Genomic DNA, 25,205 nt, shown 5'->3' with positions numbered 1-25,205 from the left:
ACTGTTGGTGGGCATGCAGCGTAGCCACTGTGCAAAACACTATGAAGCTTCCTTGAAAAATTAAATATAGAATTACCATAGGACCCAGTAATTCCACAACTGGCTATTTACCCAAAGGAAACAAAAGCACTAATTCGAAGGGATACACGTGCACCCCTATGTTTACTGTAGCATTGTATATAATAGCTAAACTATGAAAGCAGCTCAAATGTCCACCCACAGATAACTGGATAAAGAAGACGTGTATACATACACAATGGACTATTATTTAGCCATAAAAAAGAACAAAATCTTGCCATTTGCAACAATATGGATGGACTTAAGGGGTACCTAAGTGAAATAAGTCATTTGGAGAAAGACAAATACCATATGAATTTATGACGAACTTATGAAACAAAACAAATGAAAAAGAAAAAAAGAGACCAAAAAAAAAAAAACAAAAAACACACACACAAAAAAACCAAACCCACTCTAAAATACAGAGAATAAATTGGTAGTTGCCAGAGGGGAGATGAGTTGAGGGAATCGGTAAAATATATAAAGGGGTTTCAGAGTACACCTATCTCGACAAGCACTGAGAAATGTATGAAACTGTTCAATCATTACACCGTACACCTGAAACTAATATAATAATAATGTATTTAATTATATTCAATTTAAAAAAAAACAACACTTTAAAAAAAAAATTTCATTTATTTATTTATTTGAAGAGAGAAATCACAAGTGGGCAGAGAAGGCAGCCAGAGAGAGAGGGGGAAGCAGGCTCCCCGCCGAGCAGAGAGCCCAATGCGGGGCTCGATCCCAGGACCCCGAGATCATGACCCAAGCCGAAGGCAGAGGCCCAACCCACTGAGCCACCCAGGTGCCCCATTAAAAAAAAACATACTCTTTCAAATCTTCCTTCAAGAAAGAAGATACACCCAATGCAAGTCTTGATGTACCTCCTTTTCCCTCCCCCGCAAACATCAATGATATCCAGTTTGAGAAGCAAGATCTTGAGGCAGAATCACATTCAGGGATTTTTAATTCGTATTTACACTTCATGTAAAGTTACAAAAATGTTGTTTCTTTTTCTTTTTTTAAAGATTTAATTTATTTGAGAGAGAGAGAGAATGAGAGGAAGAGCAAATGCGAGGGGAGAGGGAGAAGCTGACTCTCCACCGAGCAGAAAGCCCAATATGGGGCTCAATCCCAGGAGCCTGGGATCATGACCTGGATCGAATGAACCACCCCAGAGCCCCAAAAGTGCTGTTTCTGAGAAAGCTATTTATTTAGATTTATGTTGAAATTTACACCCATTTTTTGGATAGAGAATTTGAGATAGACTGTTAATTGTTTTCCATTATTTATTTTCTGTTTGTCCATAGGAATAAAGTTGCATCTGGTAATTCACCCACGCAGTGAGAGAATATACTCCTAAGCCTGCCTTTAAATTTTGTTATTTAATGTGGACCAGTATGGTATGTGAAATGGAAGTAAAGACACAACTTTCAGGTCATCCTTAACTTAAAAGGCAGTTCACATTACATCTGGATTAATACTTTCCCACTTCCCACAGGCTGGAAGGCAAATGTGAAACTGAGCTGGCTTTTAACCCTACAGAGGTAGGCCAATATCCTGGAAGACGGTCATGACTTTGAATGATCTTATAGAACAGACTTGCTCCACAAACCTGAACCACTAACTCCTATAACAACTAGGAGAAATAAATTTCTCTTTTTAAAATATATTTGTGTGTGAGAGCCCAGAGAGAGAGAGAGCAGAGGGAGAGGGAGGCAGAGAAGCAGTTTCCCTGCTGAGCAAGGAGTCTGATACGGGACTTGATCCCAGAACCCTGGGATCATGACCTGAGCTGAAGGCAGATGCTTAACAGACTGACCCACCTAGGCATCCCTAAATTTCTCATTTAAATAGGTATCGTATTGGGTGCTATTTTACCATATTAGCTTTCAAAATTTAAGAAAATGAGTAAGTTTATTTCACATCATAATAATTTTCTAGTTTGGTAATACCCCACTTACTCTAAAAAAGAATAGTCAGAAAATTGAGAATAAATTAGGGGGAAAAAAGCTGCTAGTCAAAAGAGGGGTTAAAAAATATTAATAGGCAATCCAAAAAAGGTTTAACAGTAGCATATAAAGGTATTATAAATATGTGTGTAAAACAATTATTACTGGCTCTTCACTGGCTTCTTTATATAATTTTAATATATTTGTAACATTGTTTTTGTCCTTATAATAGTAACAGGTATCAGTAAAAGGAGGTTGGCATAGTGACCATCAATGTTATTTAACAAGCTAAAAGCTTGTCTCTCTAACCGCAATTAATTTCCATAAGAGCATGTTTTTTTATTCCAATATATACTTAGGCAAACAGCATGCTTTGCACAAAAAAATCACTGAATAGTTGTTGAAAAGGCTAACATAGAACCACCAAACTCTCAGGCTTTATTCAAAGCTGAACCCTAATTTAGTCATTTTAATAAAAGATCCTTGGTTTAAGGCTTTTCAATGTTAATCATTAAGACAGTAAACTTCTCTAGAATGTTTAAGTATGATCACTTACTCAAATTGAGAAACATATCTATTACAAAGGATAAACCACACACACAGTGCACACACAAAGTGAGTCATTTATGTGTAAGAGATGTCTGCAATTCTATGACTCAATGCCTTGAATACTACTCATGTTTTTTTATGACTCATGAGCATAGTTTTCCTCTCTACAAATCAAATTGAAGGAAAAAAAGAACACGTTGGTCAATTTAAAAAAAAATAAATTTATGAATCATATTTAATTTACAATTAAATACTGAAAATTACACAATAAAATATTTAAGGTCTCTTCAGCAAAATTTATTAAAATAAAAAAATGACTATCCCCTTGTATATACTAATTTTATTGCAAAGAATCTTTTTAAGATAAAGATAATCTAATGTATATGCAAACAAAATAATTAAGTATATTTATAGATTATTGCAGGAAGGAAAATAATGGAAACAACTTAAATGCCCACCAAAGGGGAATGATTAAAATGAAACACAAGAAGTTCCTGATCAACCTTCATTTAACCAATTCATAGGATTAATCAATAGTCTCGGTTTCCTGAGTAAAACTAAAGGCGGCTTTGGCACACCATGTATTTTGACTATTAGGGTACCACTAGTAAGCCCTTACACTTTCGTTCCCACCACTGGGTATCTATTTATCAAGGGTAGGATATGTTTGTTACCACAACAGTTTGTGCAAATTGCGCCTGCAATTGTAACTATGTGATTTAATTAAATATTATTTAAACTGATAAAACAGGAATGAAAAAAGCAAATTGTTTCTATGATCATTAGGTTGAACATCGCATGAAGACTCAATAAAGGTAGGCTACTACAAAAGGGGCTACTGAATTGGGTGTGGTTGAAAATTGAATCACTAAGGCAAATAGCAAACAAATGAAGATATTTGAATCTTCAAATCTAAATTCTCCCAGCACTTAGAGAAACCCAAAATGGGTTAAAGATAACGCACTGGGGGTAGATCTGTACAAGGAAGATAGAAATGAACAATGGTGTCAACAAAATGCCCTGGCTCAATTATAAAACAAATGGCTGGCAAATACACATTTTTGCAGTAAAATGCTTAAAGATCACTTTTTATTGCTCCCTCTGTTAGACTGATTTAACTTCTTAACTACCAATTATGAAATTTACCAGGTAAGAAAACTTCTAGATGAATGTCCATAACATGAGACACTATGTAAGCATTGTACATCCAATCCCGTTGTGTGGGTTATTTTCCCTCCACACATCCAGGCAGTGCTCTAATACCAGGTGGTCTTGCCATTCAACTCAATTCTGATACTATCAACTAGGAGAGCATCAGGTCCCACGGGCTATAGGTTCTGTCCTATAAAACTCTGCTTCCCCTCGCCCCCACTTCAAATGCTGATAGCAAATCCAGCCTGCGTACACCTGTGCTTCTAACCCAACAGCTATTAATCAGAGGTTCCCCTGGCTCCCACCTTGCTGTGGTGTTCACAATGTTCAGGAAAACAGTTTTCTCACTAGATTTCCAGTTTATTACAAGGATATTAGAAGATACAAATCAGCCAGATGTCAGAGAAACAGAGTGAGATGCTGAACAAAGAACTTCCATCCTGGTTATACCAGGTGTCCAGCACAGTGGTAAGTATTAAGTGTTTCTGGTTAACCAACTCAGAAGCTCTCCAAACTCCCTCCTTCAGGGTTTTTATGGAGGTTTCATTCATTACATAGGCACAACTGATTAAATTGCCATCCACTGGCAAATGAGCTTAGTTCCTCCACTCCCTAAAGGTAATGGCAGGCGGGTGGGAGAGAAAAGTCCCCATCCTCTAACCACAAGGTTGGCTCCACAGGCAACTAGCTTCCATTCTAAGCTTTCTAAAAGTCACATCATTAACACAAAAAAGACATCTTTCATTGCTCTCTCACAGGAAATTCCAAGGTTTTTTAAGACCTGAGTGCCAGAAATAGAATTATAAATCACAGTATCACACTATGCTCTCAATTTAAAATAACAAGCAGACCCCAATGTTCCTTATCAATGGAAAAATCTCTAAAGCACAGTGATAAATGAAAAAATGCAGGCTCAGAAAAACTGTTATGATAAAAGCAGTTAATATACCCACTTAGGCCTTAATATGGGTAAAATAAGTATCCTTTGGAAGGAAGGATACTCTAGACACTAATATAGTGATTACTTGTGGGTGAACTGGCGGACTAGGGTTTAAAGTGTGAGAAAGAGTTATTTTTCACTATTTGTGGCCTTTGGTATTGTTTGGAGGTATTACCATGTACAGGTTTCAAAAGTAAATGAAAAAAGAAAAAAAAATTAAAAATAACATTAAAAACAACTGAAAAGCTACTTGCTAAAAATTCTTAAAAATAATTTACCATGCCAGACATTTCACAAGTATCAGGTACCCATTTGAAAAAAAAAAAAAAAAAAAAAAAAAAGTTTCTTAGATATCAAGTCAGTTTTTTTTTAAAGAAACTATTGCATCTCAATGTAGTATTCCTAAAAAAAATCTCAACTAGAATTATTCAAAACACATACTGGACTCAAACAACAAAGGTTAACCCATTCAATCACATGGTTTTCATCATTTGATCATCTGAACTACACATTTCTTAAAGTTCTTATGTAAGTAATCAGAAAAGATATTTTGTGCATATGATTAGCACAACAAAAAAATTAAATCCCCACCCTCCCCAAATAAAAACATAGCTATAACTTTTATAAGCAATTATCCTGAAAGAAGATGATATACATTAGATAGGTTAGGAAGATCAGTGATTGCTAACCTGGGGGTTTGGGCCACAGGCATATGCTGGTCTGGTACTTCACAGAAGAGCTACACAAGTGATTAGAACATGAAGGAGCTCTTTACGGTGATACAACAGTTCTGTAGCTTAAACATGTTGGTAGTTACATGAATCTACACATGTGACAAAATGTCATAAAATTACTTACACGGACATTACTACCACATCTAATCCTCCTCCAAATGGGTGAATGCAAAAAAACCTAGTAAATTCCAAAAGAAGTCTCCACTTTAATTAGTTGTATGTGCCAATATCAGTTTCCTGGTTTTGGTAATGTACAGTATGATGTCACCATTTGAAGAACCTAGTTGATGGAAACAAAGGATCTCTCTGTACCACTTCTGCAATTTCTGGCATATCTATAATTCCTTCAAAATAAAGTTTTTAAAGAAGTATTCAGAAAAATCATGAACTATATTTTGATTTATATGTTGTGTTACAGTGAGCTCCAGAGGCAGTTTACGAAACACACGTCAACAAGGTGGGGTAACGTATGGAACGAGGCTGTGAGAAAAAAGGGAATTCATGGTGGGTCCCAAGCACAGGCCAGGAAAAGGGTTAGATGCAAGGGAGGTAGCTTAAGTAAAACCTAAGAACTGGGGTGCCTGGGTGGCTCAGTGGGTTAAAGCCTCTGCCTTCTGCTCAGGTCATGATCCCAGGGTCCTGGGAGCAAGCTCCACATCGAGCTCTCTGCGCAGCGGGGAGCCTGCTTCCCTTCCTTTCTCTCTGCCTACGTGTGATCTCTGTCAGATAAATAAATAAAATCCTAAAACAAACAAACAACCCCCCCCCCCACAAAAAAACCCCAAGCAAACTAGGAACTAAAAACTCCACTTGTATACTCTCAATATTTTGTATAGAAGCTTTTTTTTCTTTTTTTAAGATTTTTTATTTATTTGAAGGAGAGAGAAATCACAAGCAGGCAGAAGTAGGCAGAGAGGCAGGCAGATAGAGAGGGAGAAGCAGGCTTCCCACTGAGCACGGAACCTGATGTGGGGCTCCATCCCAGGACCCTGGGATCATGACCAGAGCCACAGGCAGAGGCTTAACCCACTGAGCCACCCAGGCACCCCTGTGTAGAAGCTTTAATGTAAAGCAAATTTCAGGATCAGGCTAGAATAAGAGGAAACTATACAGGATGGGAAAGTAGAAAGGTGAAAAGTTAGAAATGATTAAGTGAAAGAAAGTGAAACAGAACATTTGTACAAGGAGAAATATTTAGAGACTGTGAGAATCCATCCACTTACATGGATTCAACCACAACTTTCAGAGCAAGAAGTCAATTCTGTAATTTTGCCCTTGACAGGGTACTGAAAGTGTTCCTGTATATGAGCTATAATTTAAGAATAGTAATCCTAGCAATCACAACAATTAACACTTATGTAGTGCTTACTTTATGCTAAGGACTGCTCTAAGCCCTTTACACTGCAGGATTTAAGAACTGAATGTGTTTCCTTATTTAACATATAAATCAAAGCACAAAGATTTTAGGAACTTATTAATCAAGATCATATGGCAGTGGCAGAATCAGTATTCAAGCACAGGTAGCTGGGCTCCAAGGTATGTGCCATTTGTTAATCTACCATGTAGCCTCTATTTGTAATGCTCCACTACCCATTTAACCACAGTCTGCTTAAAACTAATCATTCTCCTTCAAAACATTCTGTGACTGGCTTCATTTTTCTTGTCAATTTTTTATCATAATTTTCTCAGTAATTCTTTCCCTCTCTTTTATTTGCACTGCTGTCAGATGGAAACTCCCGTATTTAGTATTTGGATATTATCCTCCAATGCTCAGTTTCCAGTCCACAGAGCTCCGCTGGACTTAACTAGGCCTTATCAGATCCAAACTTGTCTTACCCCTTCATAAATAAGTTATGATGCCTAGCTGTTCTCAAAACTGCACTCAAGGAATCTCCATGGTGAACCTTAGCCTTGGGGATGTGGTTCTGCAGGGAGCTGGTGGATGTCTGTAGCTGCTTCAAATAAGAGAACTCTAGCTTACTTTGGTACATGCTTTGTATACTTACAGTGATTCGGAAAAATTATTAGATTGTGTTTTAATTAACTTGATTTTTAAATTCACTACTACCCACCAACATTATTCTCTCATCCGCAAGCATGTTAGAGATCTAACTGGTTTACCTGCCAGCAGATCAAGCTTAGAAGGCCATTTCACATTTACCAAAACCAGTAGCTACTCCACTCAATCAACTTTAGTGGCTATCATCACCACAAATCACTTCTACTGCCATAACTTGATATTCAAAAGCCACTAACCTGTAGCTGGAACCACAACAGTTAATCTCTACTAACAGAATTAGTAATGCACATTACAAATGTTCCATTTGCCCAGAATGACTTTCTCCTGCCCAAATCCCTTCTACTCTTCACAGTCCAGGTCAAGTTCTATCTCCTACCATGTTAGTATACTCAGATATCTCTATCCTGATGCTATCATCTGTACCATACAGTAGACATTTTAGTAACAGCTCAATTTTAGGTTTATGCCATGGCTTCATAATTAATTAATAAATATCTAGAGAAAGCAAACTGTCTTAATTTTATGCCCATATAGCATCTGGCTTAAAGAGGTGTATCTCACAGGCACTAGAGAAGTTTAAACAAAACGTTAATGAAGAAAACTTGCTATGAATCATGATATTCTAATGTGTTGAAGTTAGTAGAAGACTTCTATAATTGATTTTGGGGTCCTAGAACAAAGCACATTCTAGAACTGCCTCTAACAGACAGTTACCCAAATTCCTAGGTAAAGACAATTTTCCACAAATGAATTAAAAACCAGTTTTAAGATGTATGCTACGATTCTTTCTCAAGAAATACTTTGAAAACTTCTATGGAACCTTAAAGTTTCAGATTATAAGATGAAAAGTCATCAGTATTTTTCAGAGCAAAGTAACTTGAAGTAAAAAGTGTTTTAACTAAGTACATTAGTTTAGTTCTCATATTGTCCTTAATAGTTACTATTAAATACATATATTACAGGGGCAACCCTACAGATTTTTATTTTGTGGTAAGCATTGCATAAAGCACTTGAAATAGCTGTTTTAGTCTGCAAAATTACTGTATAGTTTAACATTATTTTTAAAGACGAGGAAACTGCCTCCAAAGTTATGCTCTTCATCAAAATGTTGTACTGACGACTTCAATTAAATGTACGCAATCAGTTCAATCCCTATTTATTCAAAGCTGGACCAGCTGTGGCTTCTCTTGAGACTCTTGAGAGCAGCAAAACTGCTACAAGTAAACTGCTCAGCAATTTGGGCTGGAGGCTGAGTTTCCACATACCTAAGAAAGCTGAAATCCAGCTTAATACTTCCACAGAACAGAACTATTAATAGCCTATAAATGATGCATTTCTCTATTCCCTTTCTACAGTTGCACAGAAAGGAAAAGAAATGGCTAAGGAATAATTAGGTAACAAAGCATGCCATCTTTCTTTCCATCCCTTTAGAAAAGCTACAATAGCTAGAGATCCAGGATTGTATATATTCATTTTTTTAAAAGATTTATTTATTTATTTATTTGACAGAGAGAAATCACAAGTAGTCGGAGAGGCAGGCAGAGAGAGAGAGAGGGAAGAAGGCTCCCTGCTGAGCAGAGAGCCCGATGCGGGACTCGATCCCAGGACCCTGAGATCATGACCTGAGCCGAAGGCAGCGGCTTAACCCACTGAGCCACCCAGGCGCCCTGAATATATTCATTTTTTTAAACTTTTTATTTTATTTACCCAGTGCTCATCACAAGTGTTCTTAATCCCCATCACCTATTTCCCCCATCCCCCCCCCCCAACACCTCCCCTTTGGTGACCATCTGTGTGTGCTCTGTAGTTAAGAGTCTGTGTCTTGACTTATTTCTCTCTCTCTTTTCCCTTTCCTCCTCTGTTTTGCTTCTTAAATTCTACATAAGAGTGAAATAAAATGGCATTTGTCTTGCTCCAACTGATTTACTTCCCTCAGCATTATACTCTCCAGCTCCAACCATGCTGTTCCAAGTGGCAAGATTTCATGCTTTATCACTCAATAATATTCATTAGAATATACATATACATATACATATACATAGACCACATCCTGTTTATCCATTCATCACTTGATGGATACTTGGTTGTTTCCCTATTTTGGCTATTACAAATAATGCTGCTACAAACATAGAGGAGCATGTATCCCTTATGAATTAATATTCTTACATTCTTTGAATAAATACCAGTAAATTGATTGCTGGATCATAAGGCAGCTCTATTTTTAACTCCTTGAGGAGCCTCCACACTGTTTTCCACAGTGGCTGTACCAGTCTCCATCCCCACCAACAGTACACAAGGGTTCCTTTTTCTCTGCAACCTCTTTAACACCTGTTGGTTCTCATGTTGTTGGTTTTAGCCATTCCAACAGGTGTGAGGTGGTAACTCATGCAGTTTTGGTTTGCATTTCCCTGATGACCAGTGATGTTGAGCATCTTTTCATGTGTCTGTTGGTCATCTGTAGGTCTTCTTCAGAGAAATGTCTGTCTATGTCTTCTACCCATCTTTAACTTGGATTATTTGTTTTTTGGGTGTTGGGTTGTGTAAGTTCTCTCTGTATTTTGGATACTAAGCCCTTATCAGATGCCTTTGGCTTTCCTTTTCACAACTTCTTCTCCTGCCTTGCCAGAGAGGACCCCTGATGGAATGAAGTAGGTTCCCAAAAGAAACCCTAGGGACTATTTATTTTCCCACTATCTTCAGGTTTTTAAATCCACAAACAAGGTCTTCCTCAACATTTGGAAATTTTACATTTTTCCCTTTTTCTCCTTAAGTTCATGTTTCCATGCCACATATTTGTGTATCTTTGCCATAAGGGGATATATTTTTAGGCTTTAAAGTCTTTTGTCAACCACTTTATCATATTTAGCTTTTTCGTCATCTCCAGGTTTAAGACATCGGTCTGTGCTGTACTTAACCTCATTCTGTCCGACTGTGAACACGTCACTGTTTCCACTGGTCCATAACTGAATAGACTCCACGAAGGCAGGTTATCCCCTACAGTGAAATCTAAGAGGAGGCAGCGAGGTTCTGGGGGGTGATGGACCCAATGTGCCTCTTTGGGAGCTGCCAAGTGGGCTGGAGAAGCCAGAAGGAGGAGCAGAGTGGGCAGGGCGCCCTCCGGAGATGTTGACATGTCCACGGCACAGGGTGAGAGGAGCCTCTGCAGACCTGGGGGGAATCTGCACAGGGCGCAGCCAGAAGGGGTCTCAAGAGCCTCAGCCGCATGGCGCCTCAGCTGGTTGCGGCTGGACTCCAGGACTGTATGTATTTAAATACTAGAGACATTGCCTAAGTCTCATTAACTGAAAATATATAGGAGGAATAATTCTACCAGACAACTCACCAATGAATACATAATAACTTATAATCAGCTATATTTTAAATAAAATAATTAGTTAATTCTTGCTGCTTAAACTAAAAAACTGAAACATTTCAAATAATGTATCTTCCAAGTGGCAAGGTTACAAAACCTATTCTCTTCACTACAAAAAATGCAATCCAAACTTTGAGAAGTCCAGAACAATACAAAGGATGGATGCTCAATATTTGCTGGCTTGAATGTATCAAACTTGTGGACAAAATCCATAAGACAGGTAAAAATTAAAAGTCAAACAGAAGCACAATTCACAATGTAAAGTAACTAGAAATGTTTAGTTTTTGAGAACCACCATCACTTTGGATGACAGCAGGCAAAGAGATTTTACATGCCCCTCAATCATCTTTGTAAAAGGAAACAGTAATGAACAGTAATGAACATACTCTAAGGAAGCTGGAGAAAAGTGGGGAGTGGTGGGTAGGTAATGAGAGACAGGGAAGGGGGAAAGACAGTCAGAAGAGGGAGAAAAGTTATTCTCCTAACTCAATACGGTACTGAGATTTTTAAAGCAGCACTCTCTTTCAAGACACAAAATTAATGTTTATGGTTAGTTCTTTAATTGTATCCTTTGTAGATTTCAAGTGCAGAAGAACACCAATTAAAAATGGTTTTAAAAAAATGATTTATGGGGCACCTGGGTGGCTCAGTGGGTTGAGCCGCTGCCTTCGGCTCGGGTCATGATCTCAGGGTCCTGGGGTCGAGTCCCGCATCGGGCTCTCTGCTCAGCGGGGAGCCTGCTTCCCCTCTCTCTCTCTCTGTCTGCCTCTCCGTCTACTTGTGATTTCTCTCTATCAAATAAATAAAATCTTTAAAAAAAATGATTTATTCTTACATAGGATGGGGACAAAGCTGCTTGATTGAGCAACTCAAAGACATCATCTAGTTCTTTCTCAAAAATTCCACCTGCCAACCACAACTATACAACCACAGTATACAGGCTGATCTCAAGCTAGTTCACCACAAACAACAGCCAGTAGCAGGAAAGAAGCCATCTCTTCCTCTCACTCCTATTTTTAATATTTAATCTTTTTTTTTTAAGTTAAGACAATTGTTTTAGAGCAGTTTTAGGTTCACAGCAAAATTGAGGACAAAGCACAGAAATTTCCAAGCATACGTATCTTCCATATGTATCCTCCATGCAAGCACAGCCTGCCTTCACCATTATCAATAGTCCCTAACAGAGTGATACATGTGTTACAAGTGATGAAACTATACCAACACTATCATGATCATCCATATCATGATCATCCAAAGTCCAAAATTTACCTTGAGTTTCACTCTTGGGTGATGCAAATTCTACAGATTTGGACAGACGTATAATGTACACGTATCCATCATTATGGCATTAGAGTATTCTCACTGCCCTAAAAATCCTGTTTTTTACTCATCTCTACCCCCACAACTCTTCATCTTTATACTAGTCTCCATAGTTTTGATGTTTCCATAATGTCATAAAGTTGGAATTATAAAGTATATAGCTTTTTTGGATTGGCATCTTTCACTTAGCAATATCCATTTAAGGTTTCTCTGTATCTTTTTATGGTTTGATAGTTCATTTCTTTTTAGTGTTAAACAATAGTCCATCGTCTGGGTGTACCATAATATGTTTATCCACTCACCTACTGAAGGATAATTTGGTTGCTTCTAAGTTTTTGAAATTATGAATAAGGTGGCTATATGAACATCTGTGTGCAGGTTTTTGATGGAGATAAGTTTTTGACATATTTGGATAAATATGATGGCTGGATTATATAAATATGTTTAGTTTTTTAACAAACTGCCAAACTGTTTTCCAGAGTGGCTGTACCCGCTGTGCATGAATGAGTTCCCTGTTTTTTTATATCCTGGTATGGTATTGTCAGTATTACCAATTTTGGCCATTCTATTCAGTATGCAGTGGTCATCTCTCTCTTGTTTAATTTGCATTTCCCCAATGACAGATGATGTGGAGCAGCTCTTCGCATGCTTATTTATCTCTTTATCTTCTTTAGATAAGTGTCTGTTAAGGACTTTGGCCCTTTTAAAAATCAGACCCATTGTCTTATTTTTTAGTTTTAAGAGCCCCTTATCAGATGGATCTTTGCAAATATATTCTCCCATTCTGGGGCTTGTTTTCTCATTCTATTAACACTGTCTTTCCCAGAAGTTTTTTAAATTTTAATGCCAGCTTATCAATTCTTTCACTGATCATGCCTTTGGTGTGTCTCTAAAAAGACAGAAGATCATCTAGGTTTTCTCTGGTATTATGTGCCAAGAACTTTACAGTTTTGCATCTAACATTTAGGTCTGTGATCCATTTTGAGCTAAATTTGTGAATGGTGAAATATTAATCTATTTAGATTATTATTTAGAATATTAATATTATATTACATATATTATTTAGAATATTAACCTGAACAGATTGGTATTTTTCCATGTGGTTATCCACTTGTTCCAGTACTATCTGTTTATATAGCTATCCCTACTTGATAAGTGTTATTAGCATGGTATGTTTTCATTATCTAATTATTTTTACTCTGTAAGTTTCTTTTTATTTAAAATTTTTTTTTCATTGATCCACTATGACAATCTCTGGCTTTTAACTGGTATATTTAGAGCATTATTGATACAACTGGGTTAATATATACTATATTTGTTACAGTTTTGTTTCCCTCATTTTTTTGTCCCTATTTTTATCTTCCACTTTTTCTGCCTTCAGTGGCTTTAACTGAACATACAGTATGAATCCATCTTCTCTCTATTCTTAGCATATTGGTTATACTTTAGAAACAATTTTTAATGGTTGCCCTAGAGTTTACAGTATATATTTATAACTAACCCAAACCTATTTTCAAATATCACACACCACTTAGTAACTAGTGTAAACTTTTTAATATCAAATTAATCCTAATTCTGTTTCCTCTCCCTTGCATCACTGCTTTCATCCATTTCATTTACACAGAAGCATAAGTACATATATATGAAAGATACTATGTATTCATAATACTAATATGAATATATACTACATATTCATAATATATATTCACACATTAGCACACATAATGGAATACTTGATTTTTAAAAAATATTTTATTTGTTTATTTGACAGAGAGAGAGGGAGGGAGAGAGAGCTCACACAAGCAGGGGGAGCTGCAGGGAGAAGCAGGAACCATGCCCAGCATGGAACCCGATTCAGGGTTGATCCCAGCACCCTGGGGACATGATCCAAGCCAAAGGCAGACGCTTAACCCTCTGAACCACCCAGGTGCCCCTACATTGTTAAACAAGCTTTGTATTACATCAGCTAGAAATTAGAAAACTATTTTCATTCTGCTTGGGACATATTCCTTCTTTCTTATGTAGATCTAAATTTCTGATATCTATTATTTTCTTTCCATATTAAGAATTTCTTTTAATATTTCTTACAAAGCAGGTCTACCAATAACAAATTCTTTTAATTTTTATTTGCTTGAGAAAGTTTTAATTTTCCTTTGCCTTTTTAAATATTTCCCTCCACTCTCTTCGTATTTGCATGGTTTCTGAGAAACTGAATACCTTTGCTCCTCTCTAGGCATTTTATATCTTTGATTTTCTGCAGTTTACAAAATGATATACCTGTTTTTTGCTGTTGTAGGTTTTGTTTACATTTATCTTGCTTAGTGTTTGCTGAGCTTCTTGATTTGTGGTTTAGTGTCTTGACAGCTGGAAAATTCTCAGTCTTGATTGTTTCAAATGTTTCTTCTGTTCCTTTCTCTTTCTTCTCCTTTTGGCATTTCTATTACCAAAAAATGTGCATCTTTTGTAGTTGTTCATATTCTGTTAAGTCTTTGTTCTCTTTGCTTTTTCAGTTTAATGAGGATTCTAATGCTATATCCTCTAGCTCAGAGATTTTTCTTAGCTATGTCCAGCCTATTAAGAAGTTCATCAAAAGCATTTTTAAAAATCTTTTACAGTGTTTTTTTAATCCCTAGTATTTCCTTTTAGTTCTTAGGATTTCCATCTCTTCTCAAATTGTGCTTTTGCCTTCTGGTATATCTCACAGTTTTTTCTTGATAACTAGATATGATGTATTGGATAAAAGTAAGCACTGTAAGTAAATAGGTCCTTTAGTAATTAATGTGTTGTGAAGTGTGGGGGAGAGGCAGTGCTTCTTGATTAGGTCTGTCTTTTAGTGAGCCTATGCCCCTGGTCTGTGAACTTCACAAGTGTTTCCCAGTTTACCCTCTCCTGCCTCCAGGTGGGAAAAAATGACCAGAGGGAGCTGGAATTGGGTATCTGTCTTCCCTTGGGTCAGTTAGGCCCTGGTAAACCAGTTTCCGTTGAGGGCAGGCCTTGTTAAGAAGAGGAGGATACTATGACGTACTTCAAAATGGTTCCCTTTCCCTCCACCCCTGCTAGCACCATGAGGGGTCTTCTCCAATATTTACTGTGAGAACCCAGTCCAGCTCCTGGAGTAAACCTTGTAATATTCTGGGAGCCTGTGACTGGGTCCTCTAGTGTTTTTAACTCTTGAGTTATCCATACCGAACCTCTTAACAATTTTGTCAACTAAAGTTCAGTTTTTCCTTCCCCAGCACTAATTCCTAAGCAGTTTCTGCTCATGAGTCACTCTTGAGTCTTCAAGCCTCAGCTTTCTCCATTCATTTGTGTCTTTCCAATCTTGGGAGCAATGGTTTGCCCTTGGGTCCTCTCCCTTACAGACCCAGGAAAAGCTGTTAATTTTTCAGTCTGTTCAGATTTGTACCTGCTGGGCCAGACTGGTGACTTCCAAGTTTCTTACATGTGGAACTAGAAACCGGAAGTCTCCTTTGTGTCTATTTTTATCTTTTTACTTTTTTAAAGATTTTATTTATTTGAGTGAGGGAGGCAGAGAGAGAGGGCGAGAGAGAGAGAAAGCACAAGCAGGGCAGGGGAGGAAAGGATGAAGCACACTAACCGCTGAGCAGGTAGCCCATGCAGCATGCAGGGACTGGATCCCAGAACCCTGAGATCATGACCTGGGCCAAAGGCAGATGCTTAACTGACTGAGCTACCCAGCAACCCCCACCCTTGTGTCTATTTTTAATCAGTGAGGAAACTTCCCAGAAGGCATTCACATACTTCCTTTCACTTCTCAGTGGCAAGTCTTGTGTCATCTGCTATGCCTAAATCAGCCACTTGATTATGACACCACCGGAGGTGGGAAAGGGGTCCTTTTCCAGTGAGATGGGGGATAAAATGCCCAAACAAAATGGGAGTACTGTGCATTAGAGGAATTTGGAGAATAAATGGACACTAAGTAGCCAAAGTTTCTTCCACTTTGTGATTTTTTATACTGCCTCTGATGTGGTAACAGGGAAATATCAGAATAAGAAGGATACCCAGAGAAAATATTCCAATCAATGTGTACTATCCACTGACATGAAAAAGGTGACAGAAGAAAAAAGGATCATTTAGCTGATTCTAAGCTAAAATCTGCTTCCATCCAAAATTAATATGAAATAACCCAGGCTAAAGTGATATAATTCATAAAGCAAATATAATAGTTTACAGAATTGTCAAAGTAATACATTAGGGACAGAAATCGCCTTAGAAATCAAGTACAATTACCTCATTTTACAAATGAGAGAAGAGTCTAATTTGCCTAACCTAGATCAAGGTCCCTGAGGACCTCTTCATTTCCTTACAGTTTAAATAAGTTAATAGCAACAGTGATGTAGCAGTCATTCTTGATGTCCACATGTTTACCTCTAAATATCCAGGCATATGTTAAGATTCTGGAAAAGAATAGATTTTTAAAAATCATACCAGTAACAAGGGTTTCCTCATCCTTCTATAACTGTAAAAGTATGGTCCCACTCTAGAAAATTTTTCCACAAATGTTATTTTTTATAGCTCTCTATTTTGGTTAGTTACAAGTAGGCGACACTTAAAAAGTACAAAGTCTGGGAAGAAGAGTGAGAGATTTTCATTTCTTAGGAAAGAATCACAGAAAAAAGGTGAACCTATTATAAGACAAATCATTTGAGCATCAAAATATCACAATCTTGTCTACAAGACTATATAAGTAACTGAAAGATTTAAACCAATTATTAACAGTTTTGCTTTATGGCTAGTAAACAAGGAAGATACATCTAACAAATCTAACAAATCAATTTCACTACTCATACTTCTTGATCAACCTTTTTTTTTTTTGAAACTAAATCAGTGCCTTGAAGTAACAGGATAGTCCACTCCATTTATAAACAAAGACAAGGCTACCCAAAGATGCCCCACTCAACTTTCAGTATTAATCTGCAGCACAAGGTAATATTTTAAACAGCAATAACTTGAAAAAAAGAAATCTAGATTGTCACAAATACATGCACATATACTACCCATAGCTATGATATTTGACCTTTAAATTAAGCATATATTCCAAGTTAATAAAGGTAATCTGAATATGCACTATTAGAAAATTACGTATTTTATAGCCTTTAACTTAGAGTAGACCTACTATCAAAGAAAAAAAAAAACAACAAAAACTCTTGAACTTGAAATATACCAGGTAAATCACTAGATTTACTAGAAAGATCTATTTCAATTCTAAAACTCTATGCACAAACTCCAATACAGTGGGCATATGCAAACATGGCTATCTGCGGTTGATCGATACCAGTAAAATCAATGTAAATATTCAACACAGAGAAACCTTTTTTGGGGGGACAAGAAACAAAATGGTCGATCTTACTAAATAATAAAAATGTTTCAAAATCAAGTCTGAATGGGGATTTCTTATAATTTTACATATTAAGTGATTTATATGCTGCTTTTTATTTAGCAGCTAAATTAAAAGCATGTTTTGTCCCCCTTAGTTACCTATCAAACAGAGTTTTCAACACCTTTTAAAAAAATTATGCTTTTATTCTGGAGATCCTCAGTATGAATTTGTATTTAATACAGTACCAACTAGGACAACATCAAAGGTCTTCAAATTTGTGTCAACGGAGTCCCAGAAGGAAAAAAGAAAGGGTTGCAGAAAAAAATGTTTTGAAGAAATAATGGCTGGAAATTTCCCAAATTTGGTAAAAGACATAAATTTACAGGTTCAAGAAGTTTAGTGAATCACAAGTAGGATAAACACAAAGATCATGCCAAGACACACAATCAAATTGTTAAAACCCAAATAAAGACAAAAATCATTTTTCTTAGGCTGCTTTAAAAACTATTTACTTGTAAAAGAAAGATTTTAAGGACTATGTATTTCTCACCAGAAACCATGGAGGCCAGAAGACTCAAAAACAAAAACAAAAACAAACCCCCTGTCAAACAAGAATTCTGCATCACTTGAAAACATCCTTTAGAAATGAAGGAAAGCTAAGAACACTCTCAAATGAAGGAAAACTAAAGAAAATTCATTTCCAGCAATCTTGGTCTTGGTCTAAAAAGAAATGCTAAAGGAAGTTCTTCAAGCTGAAGGGAAATGATACCGGAGAGAAACATAGATCTTTAAGTATGAAGGAAACACAGCTGACTGAAAGCAAAAATTTTAATGTTTTCTGGGAAAGAATTCAATGTATTACATATATTACATGGCAACTCTAATATAAAGTGGGGAAAGTAGGGACTTTTGGTTTTTAAAACTTGAAGTGGTACAATCCTTGTGCATCTTTGGTTAGGTTTATTCCTAAGTATATGTAAATCCTTAATTTCTCTTTCTTCTGTCTCATTGTTAGTGTATAGAAATGCAACAGATTTCTGTGTACTGATTTTTTTATCCTGCCATTTGCTGAATTCCTTTATAAGTTCTAACAATTTCGGGGTAAAGTCTTTTAGCTTTTCCACATACAGTATCATGCAAAGAGTGAGAGTTTAACTTCTTTGCTGATTTACATGCTATTTATTTCTTTTTGTTTTCTGATTGCTGGGACTAAGACTTCTAGTACTATGTTGAACGACAGTGGTGATAGTGGACAGCCCTGCCATGTTCCTGACCTTAGGGGAAAAAATTTCTGTTTTTTTCCCCACTCAGAATGATATTTGCTGTGGGTTTTTCATAGATGGCTTTTATGATATTGAGGTAGGTTCCCTTTTTCTCTACACTGTGAAGAGTTTTAATCAAGAAAGGATGCTATATGTATTTGGTTAAATGCTTTTTCTGCATCTATTGAGAGGATTAAATGGTTCTTGTTTTTTCTTCTATTTATGTAGTGTATCACATTGATCGATTTGTGGATACAGGGATATTGGTTAGTAATTCTCCTTTACAGTGGCGTGTTTGCCTGGTTTGGGGATCAAGATAATGTTGGCCTATAGAAAGATTTGAAGTTTTCCTTCCATTTCTGTTTTTTTGAAACAGCTTCAGAAGAACAGGTATTAATTCTTCTTAAATGTTTGGTACTCAGAAAACTAGAGGACACTCATGAAAGAAATTGAGGAAGACACAAAAGAATGGAAAAATGTTCCATTTTTCATCCTTACTCAGCATCAGGGAAATACAAATCAAAACCTCAGTGAGATACCACCTCACACCAGTCAGAATGGCTAAAATGAACAAGTCAGGAAACGACAGGTGCTGGCAAGGATACAGAGAAAGGGGAGCCCTCCTACACTGCTGATGGGAATGCAAGCTGATACAGCCAGGGAAAACAGTATGGAGGTTCCTCAAAAAGTTGAAAACAGAGCTACCCTACGACCCAACAACTGTACTATGGTTTTTGCCCCAAAGACACAAATGCAGTGACCTGAAGGGGCACCTGCACCCCAATGTTTATAGCAGCAATGTCCACAACAGTCCAACTATTTAAAGAACCCAGATGTTCACTGACAGACGAATGGATAAAGATGATGTGGTGTATACACACACACACACACACACACACACATACACACACAGAAACACAGGAATATTATGCACCCATAAAAAAACTATTTGTACCAATGCAGCTAGAACTAGAAGGTATTATGCTAAATAAAATAAGTTAATCAGAGAAAGACAATTATCACATGATCTCACTGGTACGTAGAATTTAAGAAAGAAAACAGGATCATAGGGGAAGAGCAGAAAAAATAAAACAAATGAAACCAGAGAGGGGGACAAAATAAGAAACACTTAATCTTGGGAAACAAACTGAGCTCTGCGAGAGCGGAGGAAGGTGAAGAGATGGGGAAAATGGGTGATAGACACTAAGAAGGGCACATGATATAATGAGCACTGGGTATAAGACTGATGAATCATAGACCTGTACCTCTGAAACCAATAATACATTATATTTTAATAAAATATAAACAAAATGAAATGAAAAAAACTTGAAGTGGAGATGCCTGGGTCAGTTGGTTAGGTGACTGCCTTCAGCTCAGGTCATGATCTTTGAGTCCCAAGACTGGGTCCCAGAGGTTGGGCTCCCTGCTCAGTGAGAAGTCTGCTTCTCCCTCTGACATTCCCCCATCTCATGCTCTCTCTTTCAAATAAATAAAATCTTAAAAAAAAAAAAAAAACCTGAAGAGGTATTAATTCTATGTAGACTGTGAAAAGATAAATATATTATAATCCCTAGATCAACTACTAAGAAAAATAAACACAGATATGGTCAAAATGCCAGTGAAGAACAAAAAAACAGTCCTAAGTAAATCCAAATAATCCAAAAGGAAGGAGAGAGGGAACAGGAACAAAACTTAGAAGGCACAAATAAAAACAGGAGACCTAAATCCAGTCAAAACAACACATACATTAAATGCAAAGATCTAAACATACCAATTAAAAGATACAGATTGTCATTTTGGATGAAAAAACAATACCTAATTATACAGTACTTGTAAGAAATCATATTAAATGTAATGACACAGATTCGCTTAACGTTAGTAAGATGTTAAGAGATACACCATTAAACAGTAAAGACAGCTAACGTGGCTACATCAATAACATCACTTAGAATGCAGAATTAAAAAAAAAATTACCAGAGATAAAGAAGGACATGGTAAAGGATTAATTTATCTAAAAGACATCACAATCTTAACATAATATACAACTAATAACAGAGTTTCAAAATATATGCAAGCAAAAACTGGTAAAAATGATGGGAGAGTACACAAAGATAAACTCAAAATGGATAAAAGACCTCAATGTGAGATAAGAATCCATCAGAATCCTAGAGGAGAACATAGGCAGTAACCTCTTCGATATCAGTCACAGCAACTTCAAGATATGTCTCCAAAGGCAAAGGAAACAAAAGCGAAAATGAATTTTTGGGACTTCATCAAGATCAAAAGCTTCTGTACAGCAAAGGAAACAGTCAACAAAACAAAGAGGCAACCCATGGAATGGGAGAAGATATTTGCAAATGACAGTACAGACAAAAGGTTGATATCTAGGATCTATAAAGAACTCCTCAAACTCAACACACACAAAACAGACAATCATATAAAAAAATGGGCAGAAGATATGAACAGACACTTCTCCAATGAAGACATACAAATGGCCATCAGACACATAAAAAAATGTTCATCATCACTAGCCATCAGGGAAATTCAAATTAAAACCACATTGAGATACCACCTTACACCAGTTAGAATGGCCAAAATTAGCAAGACAGGAAACAACATGTGTTGGAGGGGATGTGGAGAAAGGGGAACCCTCTTACACTGTTGGTGGGAATGCAAATTGGTGCAGCCACTTTGGAAAACAGTGTGGAGATTCCTCAAGAAATTAAAAATAGAGCTTCCCTATGACCCTGCAATTGCACTACTGGGTATTTACCCCAAAGATACAGATGTAGTGAAAAGAAGGGCCATCTGTACCCCGATGTTTATAGCAGCAATGGCCACGGTTGCCAAACTGTGGAAAGAAACAAGATGCCCTTCAACGGACGAATGGATAAGGAAGATGTGGTCCATAGACACTATGGAGTATTATGCCTCCATCAGAAAGGATAAATACCCAACTTTTGTAGCAACATGGACAGGACTGGAAGAGATTATGCTGAGTGAAATAAATCAAGCAGAGAGAGTCAATCATCATATGGTTTCACTTATTTGTGGAGCATAACAAATAACATGGAGAACAGGGGGAGATGGAGAAAGGGAGTTGAGGGAAATTGGAAGGGGAGGTGAACCATGAGAGACTATGGACTCTGAAAAACAATCTGAGGGTTTTGAACGGGCAGGGGGTGGGAGGCTGGGGGAACCAGGTGGTGGGTAATAGAGAGGGCATGGATTGCATGGAGCACTGGGTGTGGTGCAAAAATCAATGAATACTGTTATGCTGAAAAGAAATTTAAAAAAGAAAAGAAAAAAAATGATGGGAGAAGCAGATAATTACAATTATAAGAAATCTCACATATCTCTCCTAATAACCAACAGAACCAAGTAAATACATAAATGCATCAAAGATACAGATAACCTGGACAATACTACCAACTAAGGCCTGAGTGATATATAAAGAACACTCCACCTAACAACAAAATAATACATTTTATTTTCAACTGCACTTGAAATATTCAACAAGACAGACCAAATTCTGAGCCCCAAACCTACACCTTAACATACTAAAATAAACTGAAAACATCTAAGTATATTCTCTGGACATAAAAGAATTGAACTAGAAATCAGTAACAGTAAGATACTTGGGAAATCCCTAAGTATATGGAAATCAATGTTGATACTCTACAAGTAGGGAAAAAAAGAAAACTAATTCTAAATAATCCATGTAAAGAGGAAATCTCACAGGACATCAGAAAATATTCTGAATTTTACTGAATGAAAATTAAAATACAGTATGCCAAAATTTTGAGGATGAAGTTATAAGCAGTATTTAAAGGGTAATTTACCTATTAAATGTTTCTGTCACAAAAGAAATTCTCAAATTAATAACTTAAGGTTTCATTTAAGAAACCAGAAAAAGAATAAAATAAACATACGACAAGCAGAAAGATAGAAAGAATAAGGGACAGAAATCAACAAAGGTGAGAACAGAAAAACTACAAAAATTTAATGAATCCCAAAGCTAGTTCTTGGGAAAAAGACAATAAAACTGATAATCCTCTAACCAAAATAACAAAAGAAAAAAGAACCAGTATCAGGAATGAAAGAGGGAATTATTGGTAAAAACCATGAAGACATTAAAAAGATTAAGGGAATATTATGAACAACGTTAGGTATATAAATTCTACAATTTGAATGAAAAGACCAGTCCTTCAAAGACATAAATGTTACTCAAGGGTGTGGGAGGGGGAGGAAAGTAACCCCAGTAGTCCTACAGCTTTTAACGAAATTAAACTCATAGGTAAAACATTCTACGAAAGAAAATTCCAGACCCAGAGAGTTTCAATGGCCAATTCTATCAAATATTTAAAAATTAACACCAAACTGCACATCTAGAAAGCAGAAGAGAGAACACATCCAACTTTATGAGGCCAAAATGTTGTAATTCTAATATTAAAACCAGGCATAGACATTACAAGAAAACTACAGACAGTATTGTTCATCAACAAAGACAATAAATATCCTTAATTAAATATTAGCAAATTGGATCCAACAATAAATGAATAATGTATCACAATCAAGTGGGGTTTATTCTGAGATCACAACTCTAGAATCAACTAATGTAATTAAACATATTAATGGACTAAATAAAAAAACACATCATCAGTACATTTAACAAAACAACAGTTTCATTATGGGGGCGGGAACCTCTCAGCAGACAAGGAATTTAGAAGGTAACACCTTTAACATGATCAAGGGTATTTATAAAAGTTACAGACAATATCCTATTTAATGGTTCAAGATTTCTAAGATCAGACACAAAGCAAGGATGTCTATTTTTGTCACTTCTATTCATTCTCAGACTGGTAGTCCTAGTCAATAAAAAGAAAAAGAAACAAAAGACATATAGATTGGGAAAAAAAACATAAAACAGTCTCTACTCATAGATGGCATTATTGTTTACTAAGAAAATCTATTTTAAAAAAAAATCCAAGAATGAGTTTAGAAAAGTTGCTGGATGCAAGGTCAACATACAAAAAAACCAACTGTATTTCCACATACTAGCAATTAACTGGAAATAAAAATTTTAAAGACTGTACATTTACAATACAAAAGAATGGAAGAGAGATAGTGAAAACAACATCAGAAAAATGCTTGGGTATAAACCTAAAAAAAAAATGCAGGATTTGTATGCTAAAAACTGTAAGACACTCATGAAGAACTTAAAGAAAACCTACACAAGTAGGAATAAGATGTTTATGAACTAAAGACTCATTATTGCTAAAATGTCAATTTGATCTATAGATTCAAAGTAATCCCTGGAATCAAAATCACAGCAGGATTCCTTGTATATATTAAGGGTCTAAAATTTACATGTAAAGGTAGAGATATTAGAACAGCCAGAGTAATTCTGTGTGGAGAGAATATAGTTGGGGATCTCCCACAGTGTAATTTCAAGAATTACTATAAAGCTGCAGTAATCAAGGCAGTGCAATATAAGAAAAAAAAAAAAGATATATCTAGAATAAAGAATCCAGAAATAAACGCATGCAAATTTGATCAATTGATTTTTAACAAAAGTACAAAAGCAATTAAAAGGAGATATTACCTTTCCAACAAATGGTCCCAGATATCCACATGCCAAAAAACGAACGCCAATCTATACTTAACACTGAATACAAAAATTAACTCAAAAAGGATCACAGATCTAATGGCCAAATCAAAGGTTTTTAAATGTCTAGAGGAAAAGATATGAGAAAATGTGTAGGTTGGGCAAGGAGTTCTTGCATGGGACACCAAAAGAACAATTCACAAAGTTGATAAATTAAACTTCATAAAATGAAAAACTCTTGCTTTGAGGAAAACACATGAGGAAGATAAAACAGCAAGATACACACTGGAAGAAAACATTTGCAAATCATACACCTGACAGAGAACAACTCAACAAAATACGAGTAATTACACTGTGTTGGAACAACTTAGCACCCATTTGGGAAAGGGAAAAAACAAAAACCAAAAAACACTACCTCCCATTATAGGTCTAATTTAGCTGCAATTATATTGTAAAGATGAATGTAAAGAGTAAAATGATAAAGCTCTCAGAAACAAATATAGGATATTATCTTTATGACTCAGGTTAGGGAAAGTGTTCTTAAGATATCAAAAGCTCAAAAGTTTTAACCTTGAAGGAAAATACTGAAAAATTTGACTACATTAAGACCCCATGTTCAATGTCACAAGAAAGGGTGAAAAGTCAAGTTGGGATGGGAGAAGACACCTACAACACACACAGCTCTCAAGAGGTCAGATCTAGGATATATAAAAAACTGTAAATTAGTAAGAGAAAATTCGAAAGAAAAATGGGCAAGAGATTTAACAGACACTTTATAAAATAAGCTATGTGAATGTCTAACAAGCATATAGTACTTGACGCTGTCATCAAAAAAATTCAAACTTTATAGATAATGAGATACTACATAATAAATAGGCTAAATAAAGAAGTCTGACA

At 36.2% G+C, this 25,205-nt stretch overlaps 1 protein-coding gene across 9 annotated transcripts in view; it reads right to left on the bottom strand.

Annotated features, from left to right (window-relative positions):
* ANKRD28 (ankyrin repeat domain 28) overlaps positions 1-25,205 on the bottom strand; it is a 205,623-nt gene that overhangs the window by 84,567 nt on the left and 95,851 nt on the right. The window lies entirely within an intron of this gene.

This window comes from Mustela nigripes, chromosome 2, assembly GCF_022355385.1.
Source record: "Mustela nigripes isolate SB6536 chromosome 2, MUSNIG.SB6536, whole genome shotgun sequence".
Classification (NCBI taxonomy): Eukaryota; Metazoa; Chordata; class Mammalia; order Carnivora; family Mustelidae; genus Mustela; species Mustela nigripes.
This window is presented reverse-complemented; position numbering and strand designations above follow the sequence as displayed.